Source organism: Phoca vitulina, unplaced genomic scaffold (genome assembly GCF_004348235.1).
Source record: "Phoca vitulina isolate PV1807 unplaced genomic scaffold, GSC_HSeal_1.0 scaffold2, whole genome shotgun sequence".
In the NCBI taxonomy this organism is placed as follows: domain Eukaryota; kingdom Metazoa; phylum Chordata; class Mammalia; order Carnivora; family Phocidae; genus Phoca; species Phoca vitulina.
Window position 1 is genome coordinate 33,199,808 of NW_022589705.1, and position 11,215 is coordinate 33,211,022.

The 11,215-nt window shown below is 38.5% G+C and overlaps 1 pseudogene; it reads left to right on the top strand.

The window, feature by feature from the left end:
• The first annotated feature begins 461 nt into the window (after positions 1-461).
• Positions 462-3,845, top strand: LOC116626557 (annotated as a pseudogene).
• The last annotated feature ends 7,370 nt before the right edge of the window (positions 3,846-11,215 follow it).

Sequence of the window (11,215 nt, forward strand, 5' to 3'; positions counted from 1 at the left end):
TGAGGAACTGAGGAAAGATTTTCACATAATAGGTGAAATTTAAGCCAGTCTTATTAGAATTTCAGAGATTATTAGAATTTCAATAAGTGAAGAAGTTGGGAAAGGTGGTCCTCTCTCAAAACCACTTGGGCATGACATAGGAGGTAAAGCCAAAATATGCAGCACTTAAAAACACAAACAGGACGGGGCACCTGGGTGGCTCATTTGGTTAAGCATCTGCCTCAGCTCAGGTCATGATCTCAGGGTCCTGGGATCCAGTGCCGCATCAGGCTCCCTGCTTCTCCCTCTCCCTCTGCTGCTCCCCCTGCTTGTGTTCTCTCACTCTCTCTGTGAAATAAATAAATAAAATCTTACAAGATTTATTTAAAAAAACACAAACAGGGAAAGGACCTGAATGTCTTTGAGGAGAACAAGTAATACAAATGCAGCCTGGGCTTTAGAAAGATAAAGCTGGTGAAAGTATGAAGGGTAAGGAAGAGATGAGGGAGTCGGAAGATTCAGAGACCAAGTCTCCTTGTGACTACTTCAGTCGTTCGAGCAAGGGTCAAGGAGGACATGAACTATTGTAGGAGGAAAGAAAAGATGAGACACAAAGAAGGAAGAATCAATTATGATTCCTGGATTTTTAGTTAAGGTGTACATTAGTTAGAATATAGGCCAAACTGACTCCAAAAAAGCAACCTTAAAAAATAAATAAATAAAAGGAAAGAAAAGAAACCTAAAACCAGGGCAGTTCAAACAAGAGAGAATTTTATTTTCTTCTTAAGTAATAGTACAGGAGTAGGGGTATGATCCAAGACCGAGAGGTGACTACTCTACAAGGTCATGCACATGGTTGTTGGAATAGTGAAAGCTGGCTCTTAACCACCCCCTCAATCCAGTCTTTGGAAAGAGGAAGTTGAAAGCAAGCAGCTTCCTGTCAGAGAAGTGTCCCTGAAACTATATGTATTGCATCCATTCATATTCCATTAATCGTATGACTCCAAGAGAATTTTCTGTTCAGAATCTAAAACTTGGCAGAGTTCAGAGTTCAAGAGATTGTTTCCGTACATCTTATACTTAAATCCCTAGTAGTGTTTGAAATTATTTTTGGTGACATAAAGAAGTAGGCTATAGATCCCATGGATGGCAAGGTGAAGGGGGGCAAAAAGGATGGGAGGAAAATGAAATAAAAACCCAGATAAGGCAGTTTATTTTTCTTGGTTTGAGGCCAATGGCTTGGTCCTGTATGAAGGCTTTGAAGTTAAACAATCACCCAGCCACAGGTTTCCAACGCTAGACTGGACCAGTAGAGACAAGGATCGAGAAGGATCCTATATAAACATCAAACTCATTCATCTTACTTACCAACACTGATTTTAAGAATTGTGTAACTATTGGTTTAATGCCTGTTACCTGCATAATATCATAAGCTCCAGGGGTCAGGGACTTTATTTTTTTGTTCAATACTGAATTTTCCCAGTATCTAAGGAAGTACCTGATATATTTTAGGAGCTAGATATACATACACATTTTTTAATTTATATCTTTAAAAACTGAGAGTAGTACAATAAATGTAAATGTTTACAATTGTTAACATTTGCCATATTTGCATATTTTTTCTCTCTTTTCATCTTGAATCCACTGAAAGTAAATTGCAGATGTTATAACACTATAACTAAATAATTCAGGAAACAAGGAAAGAAAGAAAGGAAAGAACAAAGACATACCTGCTAGCTATCCTCTTAATTCCTTTACTTTTAAATTTAACAAATCTTTGTATTTTACCTTTACTCCCAGGATAATTTAGCTAAAATCATTTCTTGTTTATTTCATAGATACATTTTACAAGATAAACTGAAGTCATTTACATGAATGATATTTCTGAAAATTCTACAAAAATACATCAGTTTCAGGATCACTTAAGAAGCTATTATAAACAAATAAATCTTAAAATTAAATTTTGTGTTTAAATGGATACAGTTTACCCAAAGAATAATTGCTTGTTAAACAAGAAGAGAAAACAGAAAAAAAGGGCCAAAATTGTGATGATCTAGCTTTTCTTCACTTTGAGCTTAGAAACAGTCTTTACTGGGTGCTTTTGCTTTACTTTGAGAAGGGTGATTTAAAAATTGAGGTATTAATAAAACAGAGCTAAGAAAAAAATCATCTTCAGAAGGTTCAGCAGATCCTAAAGAATTTCTCTCTGCTAGAGGAATAGGCTAATAACATTTTGATGGCATTCACAGATGATCCGAGAGGAAGTGATAAAACATCAGTAAATTCAGGACAATACTATAATTAGACTTTAAGAAGTTGGTAGTGGGAAAAAAATCAAAGGACTTATAAAAGCACAAAACTGATGTTAGGAAAATAAATCTATAGTTGGTTTCTTCAAAGATATAAAGAACACAGTCATTCATAAAGGACCTACTAACTTCCCAGGGACCCATATTTAGTAAATGGTAAGATAGAGATAAAAGCTTAAATTCATCTGACTACATTTTTCTTTACCCTAACATATAGCCTCCCATACACCAAGGAAAATACTTAAAGAACAGAAGGGGAAGGGGCACCTGGGTGGCTCAGTCATTAAGCGTATGCCTTTGGCTCGGGTCATGATCCCAGGGTCCTGGGATGGAGCCCCCATCAGGCTCCCTGCTCAGCAGGGAGCTGCTTCTCCCTCTCCCACTCCCCCTGCTTGTGTTCCCTCTCTCGCTGTGTCTCTCTCTGTCAAATAAATAAATAAATCTTTAAAAAAAAAAAAAAAAAGAACAGAAGGGGAAGTCCTGTGTTGGGAAGGCTTAAACATTCTCCCCTCAGATTAAATGGAACTATTATACTGTATATGAATATTCAATATCAGAATGTTGGCCAATAAATTTGTTGATGAACTGCTACAGTGCAAAGCAAATACTTGCCTTATTTACACTCAGGGCTCAAAAGTTTCAAATACATCCATATCTATCTATATATATATCTGTATAGCTATATCTGCAGATACATGAATTGTATATACATGTTTTAGCTTTTCAGTTAATCGATTTTATCCTCATAGTAATCCTACAAAGGAAGTAAAGAAACTACTAGCATTACCATTTCAAGACAAAGTAACTGAGGAACATCAAGATTAAATGACTCATCCAATGTCACACAGTTTGTTAGGACTGCTGAGAAGACCCTCCACACCCACTGGCCACCCCCTTTTATTAAGTACTTTGTTATCTAGGGATTCAGAATTTTCAAAATCTTTCTTACTAGCATTAACGGAGAGACTAAGTAAGCTCAATTAAAATGACAACTACCTTTCTTGGGTGGCAGCAAGAGCAGAGAGGGTGCCACGAAGGCCTTGGGGACACTGCGAGAGTACAAAGTGGTGGGTTGCTGCCTGCCCTCACCCCAAGTGCCACACTCCACCCCGGGTCACACGCAAACCTTCCCACCTAATCATGTTGTCACTAAGTCCTGTTTCTGGTACCTGTGTCTCACCTGAAGAAGATGAGGAAGTCTTCAGGGGAAATTGTCTACTTTGGACAGGTGTTCAAAAAATCCCCCTTGCGGTGAAGAACTTCGACATCTGGCTGCTCTATGACCCCAAAGTGGCACCCACAACATGTACTGGGAGTAACGGAACCTGACCACTGCGGGCGCTGTCACCCAGTGCTATCGAGACATGGGTGCCCAACACCACACACCCAGGCCCACTAGATCCAAATCATGAAGGTGGAGGAGATTGCAGCCAGAAAGTGCTGCCCAGGCAGTTAGGCAGTTCCGACTCCAAGATCAAGTTCCCACTGCCCCACTGGGTCCTCTGTCACCAGCACAAGCCACACTTCACTACCAAGAAACCCAACCCCTTCCTTTAGATGTAGAGCCTCCCTGTCCCCAGGTCTGACCAAATAAACTCCTTGGGAAAACCAAAAAATATAAAATAAATAAAATTAAATAAAATTAAAATAAAATAAAAATGAAAAAGGCATCAGAAGAGAGTGGAGGTGTGCCTACCACCACTCAGAGTTATTATAAAGATCTTAATTGTTATTTTGGATGACTTTCTTACTTTCTTAGTATTTTTAGAGTCCCTTTAAAAATCTGATGGAATACACGGTCCCTTTCTCAGAAAATAAAATAAATAAATAAATAAAACAAAGCACAACTGAAAAAAAGACAAGGAAATAAAAAGTTGGGGAAGATATAGATGGGCCAGTGCATTCACTATAGGTTAAGAAACCCTGGTCTGGGAATATGGGATTGAATCAATGCACTAGCTTTGGAACATAGTAAGAACTGAAAGACTAACAGATGACAGAGTGTTACAGATGAATTCACAATGAGTCACGAAGGAAAAGGAGACCAATGGCAAGGATGTAGAAGAACCTGGGCCAGAAATATGATATTCCTTCAGTAGCATGACTTAGATAACAATCTGTATCACTCCCTTGGCTCCCCATTTCTTATGGAGACTCTATGTGGGCTATTTCACTTACCTGAATATCTAAAATAAATATTCAAGGGAAAAGCAATAAAAATAAATAACACAACACAGAAATAAATGAAGAAATCTTAAAAGTACTTTATATCTCCCTAAAATGAAAAAAGAAAAAAATATATAGATCTCTAGACTATAAAGAGAAGATATTTTTATCATAGTTAATGCAGTTATAACCAGAAATAAATATAACAAGTCATATATGTGCATGCATTTTTGTAAAAATTAGTATATGTGCTCACACACAATTATGTATGTGTATGTGTGTGCATGAATGTATAGTATACCATTTATCTATCTTTCTAGCTCTTAATATAACTTCTTTGACAATCTCATTGCTAATAGATTCAGGTACAGTCTCTCAAGGGAAGTGGTGGAAAATATAGCTCTTTTTGTAGAATGATAAAATAGACCAGATATTTCGTGAGCAGATTGGTGTATACAATTTCCAAGAAAACTCCAAGGCAGTAAAATATGGAGATTAAAAAAATAAAAAACAACTTGCTAAAAAGGTGATGGAATTCTAGAAGCATGTCTAACTCATAGAATATATTTCCATATATTCAATTACTATAAATATGCCTAAAATATTAGCTATTAATTAAATTGGAGCTATAAAATAAAAGGCCAGTCATTTTAGAATTTTGCCAGAGTATCTCGGTAAACATGAATATAGTTCTAACCCATCGTGAGATGAAGAACAGGCTGCCTAGCAACCGTTTTAACTAGTTCCCCAGAGGTTCTCAAGAGAAAAATGGGTGTTTGGAGGGGGAGCATTTGTTTTTGTTTTTGTTCTTATATCAAAGTTTCAGGATCATTTCTAACTAGCTTCTCTAGTCATTTTTCTTCTTGTCTTCATCATCTGAAAGAAATAATGAAAACGAGAAAGAAAAGAAGGAAGGGAGGAAAGGAGGGAGAGAGGGAGGAATGAAAGAAAGAAGATAGAGATCAACATGGGCCGTTTGAAGCATTCACTCAGGAATTCAAATATAATAATGAAAATCGAAGTCAGGTTCTTCTGTTTATCATATGGGCATATATACCTTTTTTGTGGAATGCTCACAAATCAAATTCAAAGTAATGACATTGGCTTGGGAAACTACAAGTTCATTGAAATGTGTGACAGGAAAGAATATATGTTGGTGGCATTTCTTGACCCAGGATTCAAGGGCAACTTTGAAACTCTATGCCTACTTCATGAAGCCATAGATCACAAGGAAGATGTTCTCATAAAGAAAATGTGGCAGGTTAGGTCATTCTCCTCCTTCCAGACTTCCTGGTTAAGTAAAAGCACACTCATAAAACATTCACAGCATATTTTCATAGGATGTCCTATCATGTAGGTCCCTGACAGGGGAGGAGACAGAAAGTGTTTGATTCTGATTCCAGAAACAGTAGCTTTAAGTGTTTCTTTTGAGAAACAGAAAGAGAGAGGCAGAGGCAGAGAGAATGGCCCAGGTTTACTATAGCCTTTATGAGTTTGGGAGGGAAGAACAAAGATGGATTTCAAGTTAGATTCCAGAGTTAATGATGTGTTAATGAAAATGTAGGGAGCAAAAATGATGAGTTAAAAAGATTATAAACTCAAGCAAAGCAGAAGTGGTGGATCTGGAGTATGATGGGTAAGTTATATAAATGAGATGCTTAGGAACATAAATTACCTATCTTCTTACTTTATGCAATTGTTTGTATAGCTTTTGACTCCATTTTAAGACTCTATTGCCAGCTAGGTTTAGTAAATATCATTTTGCAAACTTACAATGCAAAAGTGTTTCAACAGTAAAAATTGGGTTTTATAATCATTGTGAGTAATATAAACAATGTTCCTTCTAGAACTTTTTCTGCGCCCTGGGTTCATTTGCAGTTCTATCACTGACCCATATGAAACATAGACTTTATTTGGTCTTTAGTAGTTTCCTGAAAAACAAAAGAGAAAGTGGTTCCGTTGCTTTGAATTACCTCAGAAAATTGCCATAATTTGCCACTTCACAATGCAAGGCTAAATTTCGTAAGTTAGATTCTGACCTCAATGATGAGTTTAAGTGCCAAGACTATATTTTAACTATGCTGAGGCATAAGACTTACATGAAACTCCATTTGTTCCGATTATAATGAAGACTTATTTTGACACATTATTCTCTGCATTTCAGCATCTTATCATCTACTAGGACATTATCAAAACAAAACCTTTTTTGAGGTAGGGAGTCTTTTTCCATTTTCATATTTTTTATAATCTAGTTCTTCATGTTTCCTAAAGGTAAATAATGCATGAGAAAACCTGCAGTACCTTGACTAGCATTTTTCTTTAAATATTAAATATTGCTTTTGAAAATGTTTGAACTATGAATAGTTGTGCACAATAATTTTCCGGTTGGAAATAAAGCCTGATATTTATCCATTTTCCCTTTGATGTCCTAGCATACTAATGCTATGTAGATTGGTTGACTACTGAATTCCTCCCAAAAGTTATGAAACTTACAATTTCATGAAAAAACAAGGATACAGATACTCTTTGAAGGAGTGGTTTACATGTTTAGTAGAAGGTTATTATTTTTTTGGCAGCGGCTTTGGTTTCTTACTGATGTCGTTTTCACAACTAAGGATAGGTTCAATTTTATTTCTTTTCAATGAATGTCATGACAACCCTAAATTAAGTCCACTAATGTATAAAGAAAGTGATTTCATGGATAATACCAGAGAGCACTTCATTTAAATTGCTATAAACCTTCCAAAGGACAGTTTAAATTGCTCCTACCTAAGGTAAGTATCTTATTTGAAAAAGTCTACAGCTTTATTCATCCAGATTTCCTACAAAGATGGAGAAAAATCCTCAATTTACACAGTTGAGGACTTTATAATGAGGAAAAAAAGTTACAGTTGTTTACAGGTAAGCTAAAATAGGTGCAATCACAGATGTCGTTGAGGTAAGACATGAGTTGTGTTCTAAAAATGTTCCAAATCATTCAGAATATTCAGTACAACTTCCTTCCTCCTTTATTTAAGGTAAGGTCTTCTCTTAAGGTCTCACAACTGGGGACATCTTTACATTATTTCATAGACATCTCATATACAGCACAGGAAGAGTGGTAACAGGGTAATAGTAATATACATGCATGCTGGAGCCAAACTACCAAACTTATCAACCATGTGACCTGGGAAAAGTTGTTCAATCTTTCTGTGCCTTAGTGTCCTCATCTTTAAATGAGGATAAGAGTAGTGCCCACCTCCAGGACTGCTGAGCAGTAAATGAATTAATATACACCAAGAATCAGCAGTGTCTGTCCGAAGCATATTATATTATGATATGACAGCATGGCAAACATTATATTATGTTGACAAAATACTTCATCAGTCTTATAATTTACTGCTTTGGGGTGCACCAAATATAGATTTTAATAGGTGAAGGTGGGGGAAAAGCCATCATTCAATACCATTCATTCCTTTAGCAAGTATTTATTGATGATGCACATTTGAGTTCTAGGGTAGTTAGGAGGATCAACTCCTTGAAACTACTGATGTTATTAAAGAATCCAGAGATACAGAGAAAGGAACCTAACACTGTTGCCCATGTCCCAGACCAATCATTTAGGATCTGTATCTGCTAGACAGAATTAAATTTCTTTTGAGAGGAACTATCTTTTGTGGGGAAGAGGACACATCTTTAAAGATATTCTATAATCAATCAAATCATAGCCAGCCCCTCTCCTTTAGCAATTTAGCCAATTAGAAAATCTCAGCCTCTATAAAGGTATAATCGGAAATATTTTAATTGCCTAGTATAAGGAACACACTTATTAGTAAATTTGCTGGATATTCTATTTTAAGTGCTTTTGAAAAGTAGCTTCATTGACAGCCCAACAAAGCCCATTCTGTGTTGACTTCTGTACTAAGGGCTAGTTATCCAGAGATGAGCAAGGCTAGTTCCTCCTGGCAAGACACTCAAGAGTCTCACAGGTGGAATACAAAATTAATACAAAATTCACTGCTACACTTTTATAAGGCGGTGTTTTGGATTGCACAAAAAGCAGTGAAAATCGAGTTGGCTTAAGCAAAGGGTTAGGTCATAAAAACTCGAAAAGTTTACTGTATGCTGGTCAGATGAGCACTCCAACAGAATATTCAAAAATCCTTCTTAGCCATCCTAGAGTGTTTAGGGCCCAGTAAGATATACTCAGTCATATCCCTTAATTTGCCACGACCAGGGATCTCCAAAGGGCCGACGCTGAATCTGGCAAATTAAATTTCCCACATGTACAAATTCAACTGCTAATTACGACGTCACAAAGGGCCGAACTCGATGGAAAGAGAGAGGGCTCCTGGCAGTAATCACAAAGGGCGGCCCGAAGGCTGGGACTGAACAGTCCAGCTTACCCATCAGCGGCGGCCATCCGGTGAAACTGCAAGGCTTCCTCCACCTTCCTGATGCACGACAGACTCCTCCACGCCTGGGCTGCGCGCGGAGAAGGAGAAACCGAGGACAACAGGAGAAATGGAGTCACGAGGCCCTCAAGGGTGCTGCCGCAGGAGCCTGCCAGGAAGAGCTACCCTTGGGATGAAGAAGGTGAACTCCCGCTGACCTCCGAGGGCAGGAAAAGAAACCACCAGAAAGGAACAAGGGAGGGCAGCAGCGTGGGGACCCTGAGGGCGCAGGGCAAGCGAGGCTGCGGCAGAGGGGAGGAGCTCGAGCGCAGGCGCAGCACGGGTCTCATCGCAGAATCCGCCCCTCGCCCTCCGTCGCTTGCCCCTACTTCACAGAAGTGCTGGGGTCCACCAACCAGAGACCACAAGGGACGCACCAGACACCAGACAGAAGAACAGGTAGGGCCCTTAACTTGCAGCAACAAGAGAAAACACAGTGGAGGGAAATTCCTTGAGAGGAGTGCAGCAGCGAGGGGTTTTAAGAGGGTTTAGGATTTTGCTGGATGATTTAACGAGGGATTTGGGAAATGCAGCCAGCCCTGGAGGTTCCGTCAAGAGGTTGAGCTGTTCAGTAATTGGGCACCCCGGTCATCTGTTCAGGAGGTGGGACGAGCTGAACTAGCCTGGGCTGTTATCAGTGAGAGAGCCCCAGTCACCCAGAAGCCATTTCCGTGTGATCTTGGGCGTGTCCCGTTGGAAACATAGTTTGTTTTCTGTTCTTGCCAGTGCTGTTGGAGACATTGTTGATGTTTCTTCCACATTCACAGGAGGGTTCCATTACCAATTGTGCTGGTTTTCATTTTCTCGAGTGTGAGATCCTTGGAAAGGACAGGGCTCCATGATACTAAAATTAAAATGAGAAAAGGGACCACGGATGATGGTCGTACTAGTCTGGCTGGTGAGACAAGGAGACATGTAGATTTTATGTCACCAGTGTGAGCAGAGTTGTAGTGGAGAGCACAGTCTGGGGAAATTTAGAGAACAGAAAAAATATATATATATATATTTTTATCTTTCAAAAGAATGTCCACCAACTATATGACATTATGCAAGGACAAAACTATGGAGACAGCGAAAACATCAGCGGTTGCCAAGAGTTAAAGGGGAGGGAGGGATGAATAGGTGGAGCACAGAGGATTTTTAGGGCAGTACAACTACTCTTATGTTATAGTAGGGGAGGCAGAACTTTACCTTTATATATATCTTGTATAAAGAGAGGCGATTATGGAATAGTAACTCAACTATATGGGAAAGCTAAGGGAGATAAGGCTTGTTTTAACAGAATTCTTTTGGCTTTGATTACCACATCGAAGATGGTTTCTTTCTCCTAGTACAGGGAGGCCATCTTTCACATGGGAATTTGAATCTCTTATTTTCAAGAAGAAAAGGGAGATTAGAATGTCTTTCTATTACATCTGCTGTTTTTCAAGTGTCTTTAACTTAAAATAATCCTCATGTCAACCTGGCATAGTTTGGGATGGCATATTCTGCCACTCTTCAAAACTGTAATGGCAGATACATGTCATTATACATTTGCCCAAACCCATGGAATGTATAACACCAAGAGGGAACCCTAATGATAACTATGGATTCTGAGTGATTATGTTTATGTGGGTCCTCAGTTGTAAGAAATGTATTACTCTGGTGGGGGATGGTGATAGTGGGGGGTGGCATGTATGTGTGTAGGTAGAGCATTTATGGGAAATCTCTATAATTTCCATTCAATTTTACTGTGAACTTAAAACCACTCTAAAAAATAAAGTCTATTAATTAAATATATACGTATACATGTATAATAACTTCTTAGCCTCTCACCCAGACTGTTGCAGTAATCTCCACCTTGTGTTTTACCCATTGTTTTTCCCCATCCTCTTTATTCTCCTCACTGCTTTCTAGAAATTCTTTTCTAAAATAGAAATGTCAAGTCACTTGTTTGAAAATCCTTAAAGGTTGGCTTGCCATTACTTTTAAGATAAGCTTCAAATTCTTCACTGTGTTAGTTATCCATAGCTGCATAACTATGTTGCCACAAACTTATTGCCTTAAAACAACACACATTTATTATGTAACTGTTTCTGAGATGGCTTAGCTGTGTCCTTGATTCAACGTTGTCTCATAAGGCTGCAATCAAGGTGTAGGCTGGGGCTGCTATCTCAAGGTTTGAACCTTGAATGGGGAAAGATCTATTTCCAGGCTCACCTGGCTATTGGTATCATTCAGTTCCTGTGGGCTGTTGGCCAGATGTCATTCTCAGTTCCTGGTTGATTGTTGGCTAGGGGCTGCCTCATTTCTCAACATGACCACTTGTTTCCTCAAAGCCAGCAAGGG